This window comes from Apodemus sylvaticus, chromosome 11 (assembly GCF_947179515.1).
Source record: "Apodemus sylvaticus chromosome 11, mApoSyl1.1, whole genome shotgun sequence".
NCBI lineage: Eukaryota > Metazoa > Chordata > Mammalia > Rodentia > Muridae > Apodemus > Apodemus sylvaticus.
In genome coordinates this window covers 99,274,492-99,298,822 of record NC_067482.1, presented here as the reverse complement: position 1 = coordinate 99,298,822, position 24,331 = coordinate 99,274,492, and the positions used below count along the sequence as shown (strand labels likewise).

Here is a 24,331-nt window from a genome sequence, read left to right as displayed (position 1 = left end):
GTATAAAATTAATGTCCATCAAAAGTAAAGCAATTATTGATAGATGCAACAGCCTGGACAACTCTTGAGTGAAAGCAGCTGGACACCTAGGAAATGTGGTGTGACTCCATGCAGCTGAGATCAAAGAAGTCTAAAGTGATAAAAAAAAAAAACTAGTAAACGGTTGTGGGGTAGGAAAGTAGGCATCTAAAGGGATGCAAAACGGGTTTCTGGGTGTTCTGTAAATGTTTTGACCACACAAGCAAATGCATACAGTTGTCAAAACCAATGAACAAAACACTAATGGCCTGTATACTCTATTAAATATAAATTATATTTAAAAAGTAGAGAAGTCACACCCAGGTACTATAACAGCCCTTAAAGGAGACTTGCTTTCTTTTCCTGTTTCTGTAATAAAATATCCCAAGAAAAGCAATTTAAGACAGAAGGGGTTTCTCGTGGCTCACAGACCAGGGCACAGGTCATCATGGCAAGGACACACAGTGGCAGGGCCTGTATGAACTGGTCACATGGTAGCTTCAGCCAAGAAGCCCAGAGCACTATAAGTAATCCTGGCTGTCCTCAAACTCACTGCTGTGTCTGCTGTGTCTGCCTCCTGGGTGTTGAAATTAAAGGCCTGAGCCACCACACCACACCCAGTGTGTTTTCCATTTTTATTCAGTCCAAGAGCAGTCCAGGGAATGGTCCTCCCATGGTTAGGATGGGTTTCCCAAGCAATTAACACAATCAAGATAATCTGCCATGGGGTTTCCCCAAAGGCCAGTCTTTCCAGGTGATGCTGGATTCTGTCAAACTGATAATTAACAATGACCACCACAAGGATCCACCCTAGAAAATGTGTCCAACAAAGAGGGGTTATCCCCCAGTCTCACCTGCAGGCTTTCCCACTGCTCACCGGCCTTCGGAGCAGCACCCACCGAGCAGAAGCAGAACAGCATGGAGAAGGACAACAGGAACAGCACTGTGGAGCCACCTGGGGTTGACAAGAGGCACCAGCTACTGTCTACACAAGGGGCCACAGGCCCATACCTGCGGTGTAAACAGAAAATGAAGGGGAGTTGGGCCAGAGTCCGGGTGGGGGCTGGGACTGGCAGCAGGAGAAGGCTGCCGGGTCACAGGTCAGGTGATAGTAGAAACCCAAAAACTGACCTGCTTGCTGTGAAGAACACGTGGACGAAGGATCTGGGTTCTGTTCTTCCTGTTCCCAGCACAAATGTATAGTGGCACACATATGTGTGGTCAAAACACTCATTCACACATATAAAAAAGTATTTATAAGTAGAATGTGTATTTATTTATTTATTTATTTATTTATTTATTTATTTCGTCAGGGGTGGTGGCTGTGTGCCAAGGCACACGTGTGAAGTCAGAAAACAAAGTAGGTTCTTGCCATGTGGTTGGATGGAGACTCTCTTGTTTCTGATAGCTGCCCATGACCTTCTGGGTGAGCCCCACATCTCCAGATAGAATTGCTGGGATTGCAGGCAACGGCCATTGCGTTTGACTTTTCACATGGCTTGGAGGTGTGACCTGGGGTCACCGGCTCGGAGGTGTGACTTGGGGTCACCGGCTCGGAGGTGTGAACTGGGGTCACCAGCTTTGTGTGACTGGCACTTTCACCCACTGAGCTCTGCACCTGGCCCCCAAATAAGTCTTTTCATAATTAATTTTAAAAGGACTCGTTATATTTAGACAAATGTGTACTATCTGACCTAGAGTCACATTCTGATGCTACAGATCCAATTTAAGTGACTTGAGGGAGAATTGCCGGGTCTCTCCGGCCACCAATTTCTCATCTGAATATATTTAGTTAACGGTAGCATCCCTCGTAGGCTAGTTGAGAGCCAAAGCTCATTTCCATGAATAACACAGTACAGGATATGTAGCATCTGCTCAATAAAAAGTAGAATTATTTGACAGAAACTGTGAGGTACATCAAGACAAAAAGGCCAAAGGACTAAGTTCTGCTTCCAAGTCTATTCTCACATCAGTGTGTCCTGAAAGTTTGTGGGCTGCTGTCTCTGTAGCTGTCGAGTAAGGCTGGGCTTAGTAATTTAGTTCCCCACCTCCCCAACTGGGCACCTTCCCTTTACCCTAGCAGGAACTGCCGCAGGAAGGGAGCATTTGCTCGCCAGCTATGCAGTCCCCATGACAGTAAAACAACAAAGGCCATCACAGCTGCCACCTCCCACCAGAGGCTCAGAGAAGAGATGGACCGCTAGGGAAACACCTGGCTGACCAAGCAGAGTCTGAGCCGAGGAGGTGGAGGAGGCCTCCTAACCCCGGGCACCTGCTCCAGGCAGCCTTAGCCCACCACGCTAAACAGAGCAGAGAGAACCGTCTTCTCAATGCACAGGGTCCGCAGAGAGAGCCGTCTTCTCAATGCACAGGGTCCGCACAGCCCCCATATTCAAAGTCCTTCCTGGTGCCAGCATCAGCCTCACTATCTTCCCTCCACAGGAGTGCCTCCAGGTTCTGCTGAGCCCAGGGGTCCGATTCATTTCTACAGCTTCCGGGAAGCCACTCTGAGGGGCTCCTGAGGGCATCGTACATCGTCAAGTGCACATCCACAAGGCTTCAGTATCCTCTATTTTCTATTGAACTATAAACGAAGTACCCTAGACTAATATCTCACGCAGACTTCTACATTACCACGCCGCCCTGATCTCCAGCCACGCCAGGCAATTCCTCACACAGGTCTGGGTCTTCATGGATGTCCTCTTGGTCTGTTAGCCTTGCCTCCTGGACTCAGGATATAACCCATCCTATTGGATGGTTGAAAATGCCGCCTTAGCTCTGCCACTCACCTAATGCCCGGACCCTGTTTTGCTCATAGACTCATAGACTTTCCTTGGTGTTATAAGACACACTCGGAAGCTGTTGAAGTCAGAGACAGTCCTGGCTGCACATTGCAACTCCTACATCAGCACGGTCAGTGCATGACTTGTAATCCAGGAGTTGCCAAGTGAGGGGCATTGGAAGATCATGGCCATCACTGAGGAGGGAGTCAAACAAAATGACTTACAGGCCCTTCCTGTTCCAGCCCTCTAGGAGCATGGAAGGCTAGAGATGTTTCTCTGAGCTCCACATTTTTTAAATTCCTTCAGTATTTAGTGGTCTAGCTTTCTTTCTTTTATTTTATTTTTTTATTGAATATATTCTTCATTTACATTTCAAATGGTAAAACCTTTCCTAGTTTTCCCCCTCCCCCAAAACCCCCAAACCCTCCTCCCACCTCAAATATCTGCCCCTCCACCCAACACACTCCCACCTCCCCCTTTGATTTCTGTTTGTTGGGGCATCTATTGAGCCTTCACCTGACCAAGGACCACTCTTCCCACTGATGCCCAACAAAGCCTTCCTCTGCCACATTTTTGGCTGGAACCATGTGTGCCCCTTGCTTGATGGTTTAGTCCCTGGGAGTCCTAGGGCATTTGGTTGGCCAAAATCATTGTTCTTCCCATGGGGCTGTAAGCCCCTTCAGCTCTTCCAGACCATCCTCGAACTCCTCCATTGGGGACCCCACACACAGACCAATGGCTGGCTGCTAGCATCTGCCTCTGTATTTGTAAGGCTCTGGCAGAGCCCCTCTGGAGACAACCATGGCATGCTCCTCTTGGTATGCACTTCTTGTCCTCCATAGTAGTGTTGGGGTTTGGTGACTGTTTATAGAATGAATCCCCAGGTAGGGCAGTCTCTGGGTGGCCTTTACTTCAGTCTCTGCTCCACACATTGCCTCCCTTGTTGCTCCTGTGAGTATTTTGTTCCCTTTCTCAGAGGAACCAAAGCACCCTCACTTAAGTCCTCTTTCTTCTTGAGCTTCCTGTGCTGGGTGAATTGTAACTTGTTTATTTTAAGCTTTTGGGCTAACACCCACTTATCAGTGAGTGCATACCATGTGCATTCTTTTGTGACTGGGTTACCTCGCTCAGGATAACACTTTCTAGTTCCATCCATTTGCCTAAGAATTTCATGAATTCATTGTTTTTAATAGCTGAATAGTACTCCATTGTGTATATATAACACAGTTTCTGTATCCATTCCTCTGTTGAGGGACATCTGGGTTCTTTCCAGCTTCTGGCTATTATAAAGAAGGCAGCTATGAACATAATGGAGCATGTGTCCTTATGACATGTAGGAGCACCTTCTGGGAGTGGTATAAGTGGGTCTACAGGTAGTAATATGTCTAATTTTCTAAGAAACTGCCAGACTGATTTCCAGAGCATTTTTACCAGCTTGCAAAAACACCAACAATGGAGAAGTGTTCCTCTTTCTTCACATACTCGCCAGCATCTGCTGTCCCCTGAGTTTTTCATCTTAGCCATTCTGACTGGTGTAAAGTGGAATTTCAGTGTTGTTTTGATTTGCATTTCCCTGATAACTAAGGATACTGAACATTTCTTTAGGTGCTTAGACCCATTTGAGTTTCCTCAGTTGAGAATTCCCTGTTTAACCCTTTTTTAAGAGGGTTATTTGACTCTCTGGAGACTAACTTCTTGAGTTCTTTGTATACATTGGATATTAGTCCTCTATCAGATGTAGGATTGGTAAAGATCTTTTCCCAATTTTTTGGGTTGCCATTTTGTCCTATTGACTGTGTCCTTTGCCTTACAGAAGCTTTGCAGTTTTATGAGGTCCCATTTGTCGAGTCTTGTTCTTAGAGCATAGGCCATTGGTGTTCTATTCAGGAACTTTTCCCCTGTGCCCATATGTTCAAGATTCTTCCCCACTTTCTCCTCTATAAGCTTCAGTGTGTCTGGTTTTATGTGTAGGCCCTTCATCCACTTGGACTTGAGCTTTGTACAAGGAGATAAGAATGGGTCGATTTGCATTTCTCTGCATGTTGACCTCCAGTTGATCCAGCACCATTTGTTAAAAATGCTGTCTTTTTTCCACTGGATGTTTTTAGCTCCTTTGTCAAATATCAAGTGACTGTACATGTGTGGGTTCTTTTCTGGGTCTTCAGTTCTATTCCACTGATCTTCCTGCTTGTCTCCATACCAGTACCAAACAATTTTTTATCACTATTGCTCTGTAGTAGAGCTTGAAGTCAGGGATGGTGATTCCCCCAGGAGATCTTTTGTTGTAGAGAATAGGTTTTACTACCCTGGGTTTTTTGTTATTCCAGATGAATTTGAGAATTGCTCTTTCTAGCTCAATAAAGAATTGAGTTGGGATTTTGATGGGGATTGTATTGAATCTGTAAACTGCTTTCAGCAAGATGGTCATTTTTACAATATTAATCCCGTCAATCCATGAGCATGGGCGATCTTTCCATCTTTGATTTATTTCTTCAGGGGCTTGAAGTTCTTGTCATACAAATCTTTCACTTGTTTGGTTAGAGTCACACTAAGGTATGTAATATTATTTGGAACTATTGTGAAGGGTGTCATTTCCCTAATTTCTTTCTCAGCTTGTTTATCCTTTGAGTAGAGGAAGGCTACTGATCTGTTTAAGTTAATTTTATATCCGGCCACTTTGCTGAAGTTATTTATCAGCTTTAGGAGTTCTCTGGTAGATGTTTTGGGGTCGCTTAAACATATGATCATATCATCTGCAAACAGTGATATTTTGACTTCTTCCTTTCCAATTTGTATACCTTTGAACTCCTTTTGTTGACTGATTGTTCTGCCTAGGATGAATAGGTAGGGAGAGAGTGGGCAGCCTTGTCTGGTCCCTTATTTTAGTGGGATTGCTTCAAATTTCTCTCCATTTAATTTGATGTTTGCTACTGGTTTGCAGTATATTGCTTTCACTATGTTTAGGTATGGGCCTTGAATTCCCGATCTCTCCAAGATTTTTATCATGAAGGGATGCTGGATTTTGTCAAAAGCCTTTTCAGTATCTAATGAAATGACCATGTGTTTTTTTCCTTGAGTTTGTTTATGTAGTGGATTACATAGATGGATTTTTGTATATTGAACCATCCCTGCATCCCTGGGATGAAGCTTACCTGATTGTGTTGAATTATAGTTTTGATGCATTCTTGGATTCAGTTGGCTAGAATTTTGTTGAGTATTTTGGCATCCATGTTCATGAGGGAGATTGATCTGAAGTTCTCCTTCCTTGTTTGCTCTTTGTTTGGTTTAGGTATAAGTATTATTGTGGCTTCATAGAATGAGTTGGGTATTATTCCTTGAGTTTCTATTTCATGGAATAGTTTGAAAAGTATCGGTATTAGGTGGTCTAGCTTCCTTAAAAGAAATGTATACTCAATGGGTACAAAGATGTACCCTACCCACTCCCATAGCTGTTAACACTGTGTTTCCAAAGTTCCCTTATGCAAGTATGAATTTTGCCCTGTGTTTTATTTCCTAAAAGTAGTTTATGGTGTACAGTTTTGCCTGCTGATGGTCAGTTACTGTGAAATGGCTATGTGAGAACAAACTTCAGAGCTCCCTCACAGCCTCATAGGACTGCTTTAAAAATGCTTAAATCCGTGTCTCTTGCTTGGCTGCCCCTCTACAACTTTCTCTGGCCTGCCTGGAGCAGAACTGCTCCAACGTGTAAGGAGAGGCCCATGCTCTCACTTCCTCAGACACACTTTTACAGAAGAACCTGAGTGTCCAGGGCATCCTGGAAGTTGCCACTTGTGGTATGCCACGTGCCTGCCTCTCAGCATCCTCGTCTGCAGAGAGAGAAGTCAAGAGACTTGGGGTGAGCTGCAGCTGTGGCCCTAACTGTCCGTGCAACAAGTCTTCTGTCACCTCTGAGCCTAGCCCTCTCCTCTATAAAATAAGGACATGGCCCACGTGATGTCTAAGGACCTGCAGCCAGTGCTCTCAGGCTCCCGCTCTGACTGGCAGATGCCCGGCTTTGTGGGCACGAACACGAGACAGTCCATGGATGTCCCAGGCACTATCCCAAGACTGTTCGCTAGCCTGCTAAGCCCTTGTGGCAGCCATAGGATGAGTATATCATAGATCAAGGTAAGATGTGGTTTTCCTGGGTTTCCCCACAGGCTGGCTACTCAGTGGTAACTCTCCCCAAAACAAGTCATAGAGACTTGGATAGACTCCATGACCCTCAAGGGACAGACCCAAGGAGGCCCGGGGATGCATTGGGGAGGCCAGGCTCTGCCTCCATTCCTGCTTCAGGACCAGCCACTGTTCCTGTACGCTTAGAGCAGGTGGCACCAATGTGAGGAACTGTGTGGCCTCTGGCAGCCTCTGCTGGGGAAGTTCTGTCAATTCTTCGCTGCCCCTCCGACATGCCTCTGCCTGTGGTGATGGACCACTTTTCCATGTGTTCTACCTCCTGCCCACAGAGTCCAGAAAGGAAAAGCCACTCATGCAGGCCACACAACTACCTGAAGGGCTCTGTGCTTCAAGGACAGCCAGGCTCAAAAAAAGACAGCCTGGGCTTGATCCCTCGTTCGGGAGGCCTCGTACCCATACCCACAGTGAGACAGATGTCCTGAGCCACTCCTGTCCGAGGTCACAGCTGACACACGGCTCACTTGCCCTCTTGTTCCAGCAGAATCTGTGGTTGGTGGGTCTGTTCTCTGTATAGGTACTGAAGGCTGTCTAGCTGGCTGCAAACCTCTCTATACCTTTGCAAGCTGAATAGGCAGTAGGGAGAGAGATGCTACAGCTTTGTTCTCAGTAGACCAACATTCACCTTAGAATGGAGAATTAGACCTGGATTCAGACCCAAACCTACTGGTACCACCACCTCTTCCCTTTGGGTAGAGACCATCGGGATGTGAATTACTGACTTTCTCTGTGAGTGATACCCCAGTTCTCTTTCCTGCTCTAAATTCTCTTTCTACTGAGGTCCCTATTCTCCAAACAGGTTGACGAAGTTCCTTCAGGGGACACCAAAGAACAAGCTGCTCTCTGGAGCGTCCTTGTGCTCATTGCATCTAACCAAAGGCTGGGCTCTCCAGGAGGACAGTGCTCTGCTTCCCTCCCTGTCCCCAGAGCCCCTCACATGATGCACACACAAAAGGCCCGCAACGGTAGCCAGCTGACCTACAGTCTCAGTTTCTCCTGATGAGGGCTTATCACGCAGTCAGACAGGTATGGGTCCTGTCCCAGCGCCCAGACCATTCAGGAAGGCAAGGAATCTAAGGTAGAGCTATTGACAGGGCTCGAGGATCTGGGGACAGGCCTGACCTACATTTTGTTAGCCTCTTTACTGCCTCATAGTTCTGCACACCAAGGCCAGTAAACCCCACCTTACACACACACACACACACACACACACACACACACACATTGTGCCTTGACTCCCAGGCAAGCCCCGCCCCTACATACACACACCCTGAAGACTGTCTCCTCTCAGCTCCTCCTCCATGGACATATTGGGACATTTAGAGACCTTATTGACTTGAGTCAAACTCCTACCCCATCAACCACGTATCACTTGCCAGCACTAATTCCCCTAAGGATCCTGTTAGAGCCCCTCCCCCACACCAGACTGCTTGGAGAGAGGGCAGAACAAGTCAATCCAGAAATATGGAAGCAGCAGCAACAGCAGCAAAAACCCACCATTGTATCCTCAGGTCTTACAAAGACCCTACCATTTCCAGTCTGTTCCGGTCAATAAGTATCTGGGGAAAACCTTAATGCTTGATTTCTTTTGCTCCATGATTTGTGGCCACGGGGGTGGGGGTGCGGGGACTCAGGATCCGTAAGTCCAAAGGGCTGTTTCTGCTCATTAGGCAACGCCAGGCCCGGGCTTTCCTCAGCCCACCCTGCCAAGCCCCAGCCTCAGGCTGAGGAAACCTCCAAGGCCAGAGCTAAGGGTCTCCTGGTGACAGTCACTCAGCCGCGTTCCCCACGTGCGCTATTGCTGAGTAGTAGTTAAGCTTGTAAATCCGTTATTTACGACGCAGGATTGCACGCTTGCACGCTGTGGTGCGGACACGTTAACAGCACTGTGAGAAACTTAACTCGGAACGCCATTGCTTTGGGAGGCACAAATCCTACCACCGCTGCATTACCAGGCATTTCTTACCGTTAGTTCCTTCGAAGTGGGTGCTTATATTTAAACTCAGAACTTCCCCTGCCTGATCACACCACACAAATTATAAATGGTTCAGTCATTTGCATCTGAGTCCTGGGCTTCTACCGTAGACAGCCCCTACTTCCCTCATGTGGCACTGAGCTCAAGACTCCAGCCTTGCTCATGAAGCAAGAAGCTACGGACCCATGGACACTGCAGAGCAGAAAACCCCTTGGTGGGGCAAAGAGAGGAGAACAGAAACAGAGAACAGTGGTGCACCCCAGGGTGGACACTGGCGCCTCAGAACTCTGCAGCAGGGCGCCCAAGGGCTTCCGCTAGGCTCAAGTGAGCACAACCACACCTGCCAGCATCAGCCTGGCCAGAGAGGATGGCATCTCAGAGTAACTACTGTCAAAACACCCCGTGCTGTGGGCCTTGTCCTCCGAGAGCCTAGATGGCTAATTCACCGTTGTGTATCATAGGACCATGGAGTTCCTGACCCAGCCATGCAGGTCCCTGTCACAAGTCCAGGCAGAGTACAGCACATTTCAAGTGACACCTTTTATTTAAAACGTTGATTAATTACATTCTTTCGATTTCCATTTATTTATTTATTTTATTTATTTATTTATTTATTTATTTATTTATTTATTTATTTATTTGGTTCTTTCATCCTTGTTTTGTAGAACCAAGGATTGAAGCGCAGGCCTCACACATGCAGTACTCTGCCACTGAGCTGCGGCTCAGCCCACAGTTTACTTCTCACACAGTCGACCAGGCTTGGCCCTGAACTCTGTAGATCAGGCAGCCTTGAACTTGCCATTCTCCTGCCTCAACCCACCGAAATAATTTAATATATGTCAGGGTGTATTTCTTTTCTTTCTCTTTCTCTGCGCTTCTGCTGGCCATGACTTGGCTAACTATTTCTTGGTGTATATTTGTCACAGCCATTCACTGTCTGTACCTACCTCACTCCCCACAGCCCCACCCATTCACTGTCTCTACCCTACCTCACTCCCCATAGCCCCACCCATTCACTGTCTCTACCCCACCTCACTCCCCATAGCCCCACCCATTCACTGTCTCTACCCCACCTCACTCCCCATAGCCCCACCCATTCACTGTCTCTACCCCACCTGACTCCCCAAAGCCCCACCCATTCACTGTCTACCCCACCTCACTCCCCATAGCCCCACCCATTCACTGTCTCTACCCTACCTCACTCCCCATAGCCCCACCCATTCACTGTCTCTACCCTACCTCACTCCCCATAGCCCCACCCATTCACTGTCTCTACCCTACCTCACTCCCCATAGCCCCACCCATTCACTGTCTCTACCCCACCTCACTCCCCAAAGCCCCACCCATTCACTGTCTCTACCCCACCTCACTCCCCATAGCCCCACCCATTCACTGTCTCTACCCCACCTGACTCCCCAAAGCCCCACCCATTCACTGTCTACCCCACATCACTCCCCATAGCCCCACCCATTCACTGTCTACCCCACCTCACTCCCCATAGCCCCACCCATTCACTGTCTCTACCCTACCTCACTCCCCATAGCCCCACCCATTCACTGTCTACCCCACCTCACTCCCCATAGCCCCACCCATTCACTGTCTACCCCACCTCACTCCCCATAGCTCTACCCATTCACTGTCTACCCCACCTCACTCCCCATAGCCCCACCCATTCACTGTCTCTACCCCACCTCACTCCCCATAGCCCCACCCATTCACTGTCTACCCCACCTCACTCCCCATAGCCCCACCCATTCACTATCTACCCCACCTCACTCCCCAAAGCCCCACCCATTCACTGTCTCTACCCTACCTCACTCCCCAAAGCCCCACTCATTCACTGTCTCTACCCCACCTCACTCCCCATAGCCCCACCCATTCACTGTCTCTACCCCACCTCACTCCCCAAAGCCCCACCCATTCACTGTCTCTACCCCACCTCACTCTCCAAAGCCCCACCCATTCACTATCTACCCCACCTCACTCCCCAAAGCCCCACCCATTCACTGTCTCTATCCCACCTCACTCCCCAAAGCCCCACCCATTCACTGTCTCTACCCTACCTCACTCCCCAAAGCCCCACCCATTCACTGTCTCTACCCCACCTCACTCCCCATAGCCCCACCCATTCACTGTCTCTACCCCACCTCACTCCCCAAAGCCCCACCCATTCACTGTCTACCCCACATCACTCCCCATAGCCCCACCCATTCACTGTCTACCCCACCTCACTCCCCATAGCCCCACCCATTCACTGTCTCTACCCCACCTCACTCCCCATAGCCCCACCCATTCACTGTCTCTACCCTACCTCACTCCCCATAGCCCCACCCATTCACTGTCTACCCCACCTCACTCCCCATAGCCCCACCCATTCACTGTCTCTACCCCACCTCACTCCCCAAAGCCCCACCCATTCACTGTCTACCCCACCTCACTCCCCATAGCCCCACCCATTCACTGTCTACCCCACCTCACTCCCCAAAGCCCCACCCATTCACTGTCTCTACCCCACCTCACTCCCCAAAGCCCCACTCATTCACTGTCTCTACCCCACCTCACTCCTCAAAGCCCCACCCATTCACTGTCTCTACCCCACCTCACTCCCCATAGCCCCACCCATTCACTGTCTACCCCACCTCACTCCCCATAGCCCCACCCATTCACTGTCTCTACCCCACCTCACTCCCCATAGCTCCACCCATTCACTGTCTCTACCCCACCTCACTCCCCAAAGCCCCACCCATTCACTGTCTACCCCACCTCACTCCCCATAGCCCCACCCATTCACTGTCTCTACCCCACCTCACTCCCCATAGCCCCACCCATTCACTGTCTACCCCATCTCACTCTGCAATGTTTGTCTTTCTTGATTCCTTTCCCCAACACACCCCTCTCAAGTCCTCCCATCCTTCCAAGCCTATTCATTGCACCCTCCCCAGTGAGACTCCCCTCTCCCTTCACCTCTGCTGGGCTCCTAGACTTCGCAATTCCCTAGCAACTGTGAACCATCTTGCTTGGCCAACCCTGAAGACCTCCTGGAGGCCATCTCTCCTAAGACAGGCAAGCATTTACAATTCCACAAATCCTCACCCCCTTTTGGAGAAAAAGACTTCTGTTACAATCCAATTTTTAAATGCACTTGGCCTCTACTTTATAACCCCACTGGCAACCATCTAGTGTGCAAAACTAGCACTTCACTTGCACAGTGTCGCATCTGCGTAACTGAGCCAGCTCATACATGAGAAGGTTTAGAAGGAGTCCCTACACATGGTAAGCACAGCTTTGAGATCATGGGAAACTGTCACTGCTGCTACTACTGCAGTTAGATTGTGCATTGAAGGATTGTTTATGGAAATCTGGAGACAGAACAAATGGCTAGAACTAGAAAAATGATTTCAATGGTGAGTATCAGTATGATTCCATGAAGACTCAAAAATAATAAAGTGTGTTTATGTTTGCCAGTCTGGATAAGTGGCAGCATGAATCTTGTTTTCAGAAGCAAATGGTGGCCAGTCACTCACACCCACAATTTCAGCACTTGGGGGCCCAAAGCAAGTGTGCAATGACTTTCACTATTTAATGACTAGATCTATAATCGTGTATGTATATACTGTAACAAACCACTTATGGCATGGAGGTAGAGTTATATGTAGCTGATTTTAGACTCAGGGAGCTTCCATAGGACCCTTCCCCTCAGGTTTCAGTATGATCTCAAGCAAGTCACTTCTCAATATCTCATTGTACTCAAGTGTCAAATGAAGCCCACACTCACACCCACCTGCTGGGTGGGAATACAGAGTAGAGGAGTTTATAGGGCATATGTTAAACACAAGGGTATCTATACCAACAGGAGTCCAAAGTTGCTTGTTTTCAATATTAGTATCTGCCAGGGACGCAAGACTAAAAGAACATAAGCCAAGCTATAGATGGTTTCTTCTGGGGAAAGGAATCAGGAGGAAGGAGAATCTGTTTACTCATGCCAGCTTATCTAACAGCAAAAATGCCACCTACAGCTAAAATGCCACCAGCTTTGACTCCCAAGAACATCTATTACCTGAGATGCAGGGCCACAGGCCAACCTTCCCTGTTTACATACCCCGGTCCAAATTCCATCCCAAACTAGAAAATAAAACCAAAGATGTTATCTCGAGTCACTGCCCCCAATGTGCTCAGTGGTGCTGATGTAAATTTGTTGAACAATGGTTTTGGGGGGGGGTTGGTTTTGGTTTTTTATCTCAGCTGCCAAGGTAGGATGTAATTCTTCTCTGGTAACCATCTTCTTGTGAGGATGACACTGTTCCGGCCCCTCCCTTCCTGTGCTCCCTCCACCTCATCCTCATTTTCCAGGATACGTTTCCAGCCAGCCCCAGCCTGTACAGTCTCTCAACCCCAAGGGCATCCTTGATCTCTTACCTCTGGACCGCTCCTACTCTGGTGACACTATGGGACTCAGCTCAGTCTACAGCAGTGGCCAAGCTGCAGACAGGTGAGAATGCAGGTGCTCACCTACTGTCTGCTTTACTCCATCCAGGACGCCAGCAAGACCACATTCAGGCGGAGTTTTCTCCTTTACTTACTCCTGCCTGAAAACACCCTCAAGGCTGTATTCATTCAGAAGCATACCTTACTAATCTTGAAGATTCTAAAGAGAATCAAGTTAACAGTAACTATTGACCCAACAGCCCATCTACCAACTACAACTCAACACCAGGCTCCCATCCAACTCACTAGCACTCTCTTGTTCTATTTCCCAGCTTTTAGTCTTACCACCATGTGTGTGTGTGTGTGTGTGTGTGTGTGTGTGTGTGTATGTGTGTGTGTGTCTGTGTGTGTCTATGTGTGTCTGTGTGTGTCTGTCTGTCTGTGTGTCTGTGTGCCTCTGTGTGTCTATGTGTCTGTGTGTCTGTGTGTGTCTATCATTGTGTGTGTCAGTATGTGTGACAGTATATGTGTATGTGAGTGAGTTTGTGTGTGTGTGTCAGTGTGTTTATGTGTATTAGTGTGTATGTCAGTGTGTGTGTATCTGTGTGTGTCTGTGTGTCTATGTGTGTCTGTGTGTCTGTGTGTGTATCTGTGTGTCTGTGTGTGTCTATGTGCCTCTGTGTGTCTGTGTGTGTGTCTGTGTGCCTCTGTGTGTCTGTGTCTGTGTATCTGTGTCTGTGTGTGTCTGTGTGTCTATCAGTGTGTCTGTCAGTGTGTGAGCCAGTATATGTGCATGTGAGTGAGTTTGTGTGTGTCAGTGTATGTGTTTGTGTGTGTGTCAGTGTGTGTGTGTGTGTGTGTGTGTGTAGATGCATCACACTTGCATAGTCCCTATCCTCCAAGTCCACATTTCTCTAACCTTCGGAGCTGCGGTACCAGAAGCTCCCAGTCCTGCCCTAGTCACCCACCGCTCCTTCTACCCTGCTTCTCACATTTACCCTCCGACTGTTCCTTCAGGTTGGCTTAGCTCCATGCCAGCTCCCTGGTCCCGGCATAATGACCTCTTCCCCTGCCCCCTGCTGTGCCAAATGCCAAGCCAATCTCCAAAGGGGCAGCACTGTGTCCTCAGCTGCCCTGTGAGTTCCTGGAAAGCAGGCCATGCCCGATTTCTCCTCCTTCACGGTTGGCACAGGAAGAGGGGGTAAAGCACAAGCTGGGCTAGAGGAGGAGGCAGGCACCTCGCCGAGCTCCATGAGGCAGGGACAGCTCCCTGACAGCTCGGACCCTCATCACAGCCTTTTCCTATTTGTCTTTTAGTTCTCGTTTTTCCTCACTAGGACAAAAAAGAAAAAAAAAAGATTGTTAAAAATTAAATCCAAAACTTTCATCTCTGATGAGTTTCTCAAAAGCCAATAAATCCACATGGCTCATCTAAAATTAGAGAGAAGTGACCAGGATTTTTAGTTGATTGGCTCAAGTAGTAGATGCAAGATAGTCAAAATCTATTTAAATGACTTTCCTAGGGAATTGGAGCAGCAGGCAATGCCTCAGACGCCAGAAGTCCATTTAAATATTACACAAAAAGAAGGGAATTAGTTTGGTCAAGCTGCTAACATGATCAGGCAGGGACAGAAATGCCCTGGAGAAGTGTTTGGTGTTTCATCTTGAATCCATTTGCAAAATAAACACATTTATTTACCGAGGTTACTACTTTGGCCACTTCCTGGACAAATCAACTCTGGGATGGCCAACTGAAATTAAAAACTGACCAAGACTACAAAATTAATTTGACAGTCTTCAATTGACTTGTTTAGCAACACAAAACAAAATCCAACGGAGTTGGAAATTGCTGCGGTGTTCCAGCCTGTGTCTGCAGACTGCAGAGGCCAGCAGTGGTCCTCAGCTCCTTCCATCGAGAGTGCCTGTCAGAGCAGGGCATGCGGAGGCTGCTCAAGACTCCCTTATTCCCCAGAGGAAAAAATTAACTTCCCACCAACACCTACTGTTGTCCTACAGGTGGGCCAAAGACAAAGGATCCAAACATTCTCCCAGAAACACATAGGCACACACGCATTCTGTTTAGGCCCCATGCTACCCAAACACTACCTAAATTGCTTTTCCAGTAGAACCTCAGGAAAAGGTTCTGTTTAACTGCCACCCATATGCATGGCTAGGATAGGAATGGTTTTGCAATTTATACCCTCCATGGCCCCGCAGGGGTCCTTGGGAGTAACTCTAGCCCCTGCCTAGTTAAAGACTTCTTATGTGCTGTGGAGTGAGTGTGTGCTATCCTGAGTTTCCTGTGACCAGCAGAGGCAGGGAGACCACACAGGGTCTGCTGTGTCAGACACCCCACGAGACAAGGTACAGCATGCAGACGTCCCGTGCAGGAACAGGGTGACTGGCAAAGATGTCATTTAACGGATGGTGATGCTCCAGTGGTTTCATTATGGGGCTTACCTCCTCCTTGTCCCCACAGTGAGATCAGAGCTCGCTGGCAGGGCCGGCTCTCCCACAGGTGGCAGAACCCCCTTCCCCTTCTGCCTGCTCCATTGTCAACAGATCACAGCTGAAGCCCCAGTGGAATACCCCATCCAATTTCCCATAAAATGAGACATGAAAATAAACACACATTGTATGTTGGTTTACATTTCCTGTACAACCCCAACAGGGGCGACAGGAAAGACATTAAGGAAACTATTTCTAAAGTAATGGGCTACATTTTCACAAGAATACTCTCACTGACCCTAAAAGGGAAGCCATTCGGATGGCTAAAATCCCATATAATTCTTTGAAAACCTTCTCGAGCTTTCCCATTTTAATTTCTAAAGTCACTGTGGCTTGGAGGTGCCCTGTGCTCAGTGACAACAATTCATGCTGATGGGGAGGGCCTGCGAGCATTCGTCTATGGAATGGAGCTTTTGGTTATTCCTGAGGACAAGGAATGCTCTCAAGTCCAGCCCCGACAGAGGTCTGTTTCGTTCCTAGAAGACTGCTTTCTCTAGACATCCCTGCCCTCATTAAAAAAGCACATCACAGCTGTCAGCTTTATGGTCTCAGCCATGCAGTTTCCAGGCCCCAAACAGAATGTCATCATTTATTTTTCTTCTGGGGAAAAGAAAGGCAGCCAGCTCCTATGCCTGCTCAGTGCCAAATGCCCCAGAGACAGGGGCTCACCTCTCTAATTCAGAGCTCCTGGCAGGTATGGGTTCCTGAGATGCCTGGACTAGGGGAGAGTAAAGGCTACTTTATTTCTTTCCAACAGATTCACTAACTAGATAATAATTACTTGCCATTAGCGCATTAAAATTGCATGTGAGTGGGGCTGCTAAAGTGCTAGCCAACAGTTTGTTCTCAGGTAGATAAGCGTCCCTCCTGCAGTCTTGTTCACACTGTTAATTTGCTGAGCAAACCCTTTTCTTGTGGATGGTGTAAACATCACTTCTAGGCTCCAGGACAGGGAAGCACACAGGCAATCATATGTTTCCCAAGACAGCAGGTCATCCCCACCACCAGTTCACTACCGAGAGCCTGAGAAAGAGCAGGAGAAAGAAAGATGACATGAGAGGGAGAGAAGGGAGGGAGGGAGGGAGAGACCAAGGGAAGAAAGGAGAGAAGGAAGAGGTGGAAGGGAAGACAAGGGAAGATGAGGAGAAGGGAGCAGGGGACAGAAGGTGAGGAGAGTGACTGCTTTCAGATAATTGCCTCTTGTTCTCTTAGAAGAAAACTATTAGTTCCATACTCCAAATCCCGGCTGAGCCCGAGCGCCCTGGTGGTAAGGATTCTCCTCTGGTCCTTCCCCTCCCATAATTATCTCCCTGATCCACCCAGGTCATCCCAGTGAAGAGTTGGGGCTGAGAAAGTGTGGGTGTTGGGAGTGGTGCTCTGGGGGACTTTACCTGCTCACTCCTCCCTCTGGGCACTGCTTGTGGGCCCAGGGGGTCCTGGTAGGCACCTCACCTGAGCAACTCTCTAGCCTCCTGTGCAGGCTCTACCCTGGGGCCCGGCTTTCTGTCACCTCAAAGGGGAAAATGCTGCAGACCAAGAGCAGAGAACAATGGATGGGTCAAGGGGTGCGCTGTGCAGGACTTCAGGAGCCTGTCACCCAGCCTGGGCACAGAAGATGCCCACAGGAGTGTAGGACACTGGGTCAAAGCTCTATAAAACTCAACAGGAAGCCTTAGTCTCCTCTGAGCCTGATTTGTGAGCTGGCATTTGAAACCCAGTAGCTTTCTAAATCCTCACAAATAACTCATGGAGTAGTGAAACGCCTGAAGGCAGATAGTTAGGAATTTGGAACACAAAAGGCTGAGATAGCCCACACACAGGAACATGAAAGGTTGAGATAGCCCACACACTGGAACATGAAAGGCTGAGATAGCTCCACACAAACAACAGGTCTTCAAATGACTGGGGCTTGACCATATAGGCATCTAACCATACTCACAAACAAGACAAATTGAGATTTATTCAAGCTTTTCCTTGTCAGTGTACTGCAGGAAACACTGATGGCATTTTGGGAGAGGCTGACTCTGGGATCACATGAGCAGTGATTCCTGCTTTAGAGATATGAAGATACCCAGCCAGCCAAGTCTCCTAGCTCTGACAAGAAATTCTACAGGGTTCTTGGCTCTTGCCGGATCTCAAAGTTTCATACCCACCCACCATTCAGGAAAAGGAACAATCTCACATCTGGAGGCTGAAGAGAACTCCAAGAAACTTGAAGCTTACTGATTATATGTGAGTTTATGATGTAATCATAATTTTTCCTTCAGTTACTTTTTGCTTGAAAATCCTTAATGAGAAAGGGGGAAGAGAGAGAGGGAGAGGGGGAGGGGGAGGGAGGAGATGGGGGAGAGAGAGGGAGAGGGAGACAGAGGTGGGGGTTGTGGTACATGCCTTTAATCCCATTGCTCATGGGGGGCAGAGGCAGGCAGATCTCTGTGAGTTAGAGGCCAGTCTGGTCTACAAAGTGAGTTTCAGGATAGCCAGGGATACATGCCAAGAAACCAAATAAAAAATGATCCTAGAAAATTGCTACAGCCCCTACAGCCCCAGAGCCCCCTAAGCACACCCCTTGACCCAGCAATAAGAGAAGAAAGACCAGAAGGAAATGAAATTCTGACCCTTGTAAAGGAAAGTGATACTTACCAAAGTAGGGGAAACAAAATTTTACTTTTTTTTGAAAGATTTTAAAATTTTGTTTTTAATTTTGTGTATTAGTGAGAAGTGTTGTACGCACGGCCTAAAGTGGTCAGAAGAAGGCGCCTGAGCTGCATCTAGACTTAGAGGTGGTTGTGAGTCACCCCTTGGGCACCGGGAACTGAACTGCAGCCCTGCCGGAGACTGCAGGACACACTCTTAGCCACCTGAACATGCCTCGGGCCATTTCCTCCCTGACAAAACCATGTAGAGACACCAGTCCCGGGACATTGCCCTAACCACTTAGCCACTACTAGGAAACAACCTGGGTGTCGCAAGGGGGTCTCAGGGGCTTTCACAACGTATTGTGTCCATGACCTGTGGAAAGTTAGGAACCATCAAAGCTTGGCTTAAGAGCAAGCTCTCAGAACACCTTGAGAATTTCATAGACATAAACCCAATTCCTTCATCCCTTAATACACCTAAATCCTGACAAAGACACAAAGGTGTCAGAGAGAGACACACAAAATCCTCAAGGGACAGTCATCAACTTAGCATTTCCAATTCACATGAGATGTTAATTCCACTTATCAAAGTAAAAAAGGCACGCTCAGGAAATGAAGACACACAAAATGAATATTATGAGTTGGTCCCAGCTGGATTTCCATCAATTTATCATCTTGAGGATACCACAGAGCCACACCTTCTGAAACCCGACACCACGGTTAGAGGAAAGGAGCATTGGTCTCTGCCATTTGTCCAAGCTGCACACATCCCACCAACTCAAAGAAGATTTTCAGTAAGTCAAGGGGACAGCTTCTGAGGGAGGGCTTGACAACTCTGAAGCAGACTATCCTCGTGTCATTTGATACACGATGACATGAGGCCAGAAGGAAACAAAGCCAGAAGTGTGGGAAGCCAAGGGGGAGGAGATAGCAGGACGTGCAGAGCCCTGAAGAAAAGGAGCAGGCAACAGCAGGAGACCAGGCCAGCACCCAACACTCAGAGGAAGTGTCTGCTCAGGGTTTGGAGGCTCTGTTCCTTTCTTACTGTTTCTGAACACCTGTGGCTTGGACAGACCAACTTCTCACTTGACAAGGGGAGATAGGAGCCTTACTTTCAACTCACGCAACTTACACGACGAGGCCATGAGTTTTAAGTGAGCTAGCACGAAACGGAAAAAAATTCCCTAAGCCCAAACTTCAGTGGATCACCTTCATCACAACGGTGCTTCATTGTGCCTTCTTGAAACAGAGCAGTAATTAGTACCCGTCCACACCACTCGTGTCTCTTCTGCATGGCTTGATTTGTGGAGAGTGGCTACAAAGGCCAGATTGAACACAAGGAAAATGGATCAAAAGAGTTGTCTGGTAGAGTAAGGAACATCTGTATTTCCCTCTAGAGTCAGGCATCAGAACAACCACCATCAACAAACACACACAAACACACACACACACACACACGAACACACTCACACTCACAAACTCATTCATACACATACTCATACATACTCACACTCATACACATACATACACATACACACATACATACACACTCACACACACATACCTACACCTACTCATGTTTACACACACACACACTCACACACATACCACAATCACCTTTTCTCATTCCACTGGGACGCCAAGCCCCGAAGTGTCTCACCCCTATGTCTCCATTACCATTTCCATTATAAACTTAAAGCCCGTGGACGGTGGATCAATTCAAGACTCACTTGCAGAACCAAACGCAGAGCCAACACATAGGCTTAATTTTAAAAGTTTCCAGGTTATCAGAATTTCAGAATTCAAACAAAAACTACCTTTGACTTAGGGAGTCTTCTCCTCACCCAACCCCTCCCCCGAGCTTCCTGGTGGAGGGAACAACACGAGATCATCAGACCATGGAGAACAGGTGTCAAGAACTGGAAACTCTCCCACCCCTGAATAATTAAAAGCAGCGAAGACATTCTTCTGTTTCATGAGCCCTCCGTCCAAGCAGAGAGGAGCTCTCTGAAGAGGCTTGGGCACTGCTTAGACACTTTTAAACTGCCAGAAGGAAAGAAAGTTCCTTGAAACCTAGAGTTCAGTGAGAGATGCACGTCTATGGGATTGGTACAAACACCCCAAATCTGGAACCCTGCCCCTACCTTCCTGTCACTCACCCAAGTCCACTGCACTCATGTGCTTGGTGCAGAAAATCAAAATGGCCCAGCAACCCCTTGAAAAAGTGTCCTTAATCTTCATGTTGCTTTAAAGCCATCATAAATCACACCGCCTGCCAATCTCGCTGTGTTTTATAACCTGCAGGGAGAAGTTGAGCACTTCTGGCCCAATGATCTCCCAGTAACAAATGCCAGTTCTAAAACCACTGCACCTCAGTACTGCTTGACCCCTTAAACAAGGATCTTCAAATATATGAACTGCCATATTCTTGATTTCTTTTTTTATAATGGAGAGTGATATTCTCTTATGACCAGCCCCATGCAGCCAAAGGCAGCATCAGTCTAGAAGCTGAAAAACACCCAGTTGTGTTAGATGAGGCTAGCCTGTCCTCCACTTCACTAGCATTCTCATGGGCTCCGCTTTCCCCACATCATGTCCTGAGGTCATATCCCTGCTAGCCTGCCAGGCTCCCACTAAGTCCCAAGCCCCTGCTGCAGCACATTGGTACTCAAGCAAGTACCATGACCAAGCCATAAAGGGAGCCTCTCAACATGGCCTTCAGGATCAATAGTAAGGGCTGAACAGGGCCTGGCTTGCCTTCAGGAAATTCCGGGCTGTCTACGCAGCTGTGCTTCGAGTAGTACAACAAATTCACTTACTGAATGACAACAGCTTTATTGGCAAGCCAATTCAATTAAAGCCCCTGCATCCAACAAAGTCTCCGGCAGCCCTCTCTGCATAAAGAACATGGAATCGTGCCTACATTTCCCTGAGTGCCCTCAGCCCTAGCTGTCCCTCTCCATGAGCGGAAGAGGGATGAATGAATTAGACGTGGCTGATGGGAATTAATGGCTGGCTGTCAGAGAGTCATTCTGGAGGCTCAGCCGTTGAAGACTCCGTATTAAAGACTGAATCCCAGCACAAACTGACCAGGACATACGGCAAGAACCAACTTTCTAAATGGCAGGAGCGTCAGGGCACCTGGGGCAAGAAGGGAGGGGCACTCAGAGCAGGAGTAAACAGGCTTGGAAAGGAAATAGACGAAACAACAGGCAGCTCGCATTGATCAATGCTTTTTATACTATTGATATATGAATAATATGTTCATTTTTCATTTTTACAGAGTATGTCCTTTGGGCTACCATTACAGCAAACTCGCTCCAGTGTTCTGACAGGAGCTTCTTAGGGAGAGAAAGAGGACGCTGGCTGTACAGCTAGAAACGAAACACATTTTCTTATAAAATATATGTAGCAGATCATTTTTGCCTTCAGTAACAGAGATGCAAACCGGACTTGTTCTCAATCCCTGGCCCAGTCTTGCCAACCAATCATTTGGCAGCTGAGGTACAGCGAGGAGGACTTCAGATCCTGTTAGCAAGCTTGATGAACTGTTCGTTTCCAGGGATTCAGTCCTCTCACTTTGCCAGTAGCAGGGCCAAGTGTAGCACTTAGCAAGGCATAATGGGCAGTATTGGGACTTAACTGTCCCTCATAGGAACAAGGAACCATGTAGGCAGTTTGAACGGTTAGCAGAAGCCAAGCGGACCCCTCTCCAACAGTTCACATGAGGTGGGAAGCAAGGATCCTCCACACTTGCTTGTCTTAGGGGCCCCGATGACTGTCCTGGCACTGCAGTAGAATAAGCCTCTTGTTTGAAGGAATTCCAGGTAGAAAATTCTTCCTAAGACTGATGAAGAGTCCTCAGAATGTCAGCTGTGAGCATGACTTCAAAAGTCAAGGTTCACAGCAATTGCCAGCATACCAGTCTTCCTCAGTGAGAGTAATTTGCTCCCTCCCTCTTAGCATCCAATAGAACTTTTTGTGGGCCTGGACCATGCACTTAACCCATTCCTTCTGTGCTGCAGTCAGCTACCCCTTGTCTGTTTCCCCGTAGACAGGAGCACCCTGGGAGGCAGGAGCCAGCTCTTGGATAGTTGGAACTCACTAAGTCTAAGAGGGACTGCATGGCCCTTGCAAGATGGAAATCCCTCGGCAAAGCCTCGGTCTGAGAGTTAGATAGGACCTCAGTGTCACCCTGAAGCCATCAGGATTTCACTGCCATTTTCTCCACTGTAGCCATCAAATTGGTTGCCCGCTTTAATTAGAACAGAGGCCAGATGTCTGGCCAGCTAGAGCCGGAAGAGCTAGCATGTGGTGGAGTTCCCCAGCTTGGGGCCCAAGAGGTTCACTTTGTGTGGTTTGGTCACCTTCCCGTGAGTACTTCCTTCCCCCTCGCTGGCTCCTCTCAGCCCCCAACCCGAGGGCAGCTGTCCTTTTTATCAGCAAAAGCCCTTCCCTGACAGCCCGTTTGTCCAGCACAGGGTTTCCCCCCGTCCAGTGAGTCAGTGACCAGAGGCATTTGCATCTTTGATCACTGGAAGCGCAGGTGACAATTGTATCTATAAGGAGACTGCACGAGCTAAAAATCCCCTTTCAGAAGCCTGTCATCCACCAAGCAATGAAATCTAATATCTAAGGGCCATGACACCCGTTCATACTAGATTTCATTAATCAGTGTTTTCATGGAAAGGATAAATCCTTTATGCATGCCTTTTTCCTGATTTTTCCCCCATTTAAAAAAAAAATGCAATGCCTATTTTCCTTCCCTGATACTCATCCACAGAGACCCACTACTGGGCACCCCAGCCACTGACCTCTGCAGACTCATTCTTTCAAATTCAGAGTGAATGGGGAACAACTGAAAAAATAAAAGAGAGAAAGAGAGGCTTGTTCCAGTTCGTCTTAAAGATGTCTCGAATGAGCCCTTAGAGCCTGAGACAGACAGACAGAGACTATTTCATAACAGCAAGCCTGCACTTGGCATGTGAGTGACTGAAACATTAATGCCTCCTGAATGTCACACAGAGCATCACAGCTTCTCTTTGACCCTCACCGTGTACCATGATACTAACATGGAACAAGTCACGTATGCCATCGCTTCCGCAGCTACCGAAGCCACACCTCACGTGAGCAGCTTCCACCGATGTCCTTGCTAGAGGTGCTGACCAGAGACCAAGCATACTGCTCTCTGGCCACACTCTGACACACAGCCCTTTCACATCAAGGGAGCCCCACACCACAGAGCCTATTTAGATGCTAAGCAGAAAGGTTCAAATAACACGTGAAGGGCTAGGAGCAGTGCGGAGGGAGTTGTAGGGCGTCTGAACACCGCTGAGTGTGCTGACCCTTTAATTCTCTATGTTTCTCTCAATCCATGGAACTATAAAGGTCTTCCATTAAAAGTAATAATCATTTAGGGCAAACTCTTTCTTAAATGCCCTGTTTTCTCATTATCTTCAAATGTAGCACACACTGTAGAGCAAATAGCTTAGTTTCTAAATGATGTTTTTAAAAATATTAAATAATTTTCACAAAGACACTCCAACAATATGACGTATTATGGCATGAAACTGGAAGCAGCCGCAATGGGGGCAACGGGTAAGCAGCTAAGTGAACTGTGGTGAGTGGCAAGCGGCCTCCATGTTCATTCGGAGGACACCACACAGGTGGTGAGGCAGAGAGACAGACACAGGCAGAGTGGGGAAAGAAATCGAAATTGTGAGGCACTGTGCCCCCAGCTAGATAAAAGGACTTGAAGGGAATAAACAATTGCGTGAGGGATGATAAAT

At 47.8% G+C, this 24,331-nt stretch overlaps 1 long non-coding RNA gene across 2 annotated transcripts in view; it reads right to left on the bottom strand.

Moving 5' to 3' along the window:
• Window positions 1-20,360, bottom strand: part of LOC127696237 (uncharacterized) — a 36,188-nt gene extending 15,828 nt beyond the window's left edge. Inside the window, exons 1-3 of one of the 2 annotated variants that reach the window (XR_007980205.1) lie at window positions 20,220-20,360; window positions 19,752-19,857; window positions 873-1,029 (exon numbers count right to left, since the gene is read on the bottom strand). This is a non-coding gene — a long non-coding RNA (uncharacterized LOC127696237). The remainder of the gene's footprint in view (window positions 1-872; window positions 1,030-19,751; window positions 19,858-20,219) is intronic. The other variant, XR_007980206.1, reaches the window with a different exon arrangement.
• Window positions 20,361-24,331: the final 3,971 nt, after the last annotated feature.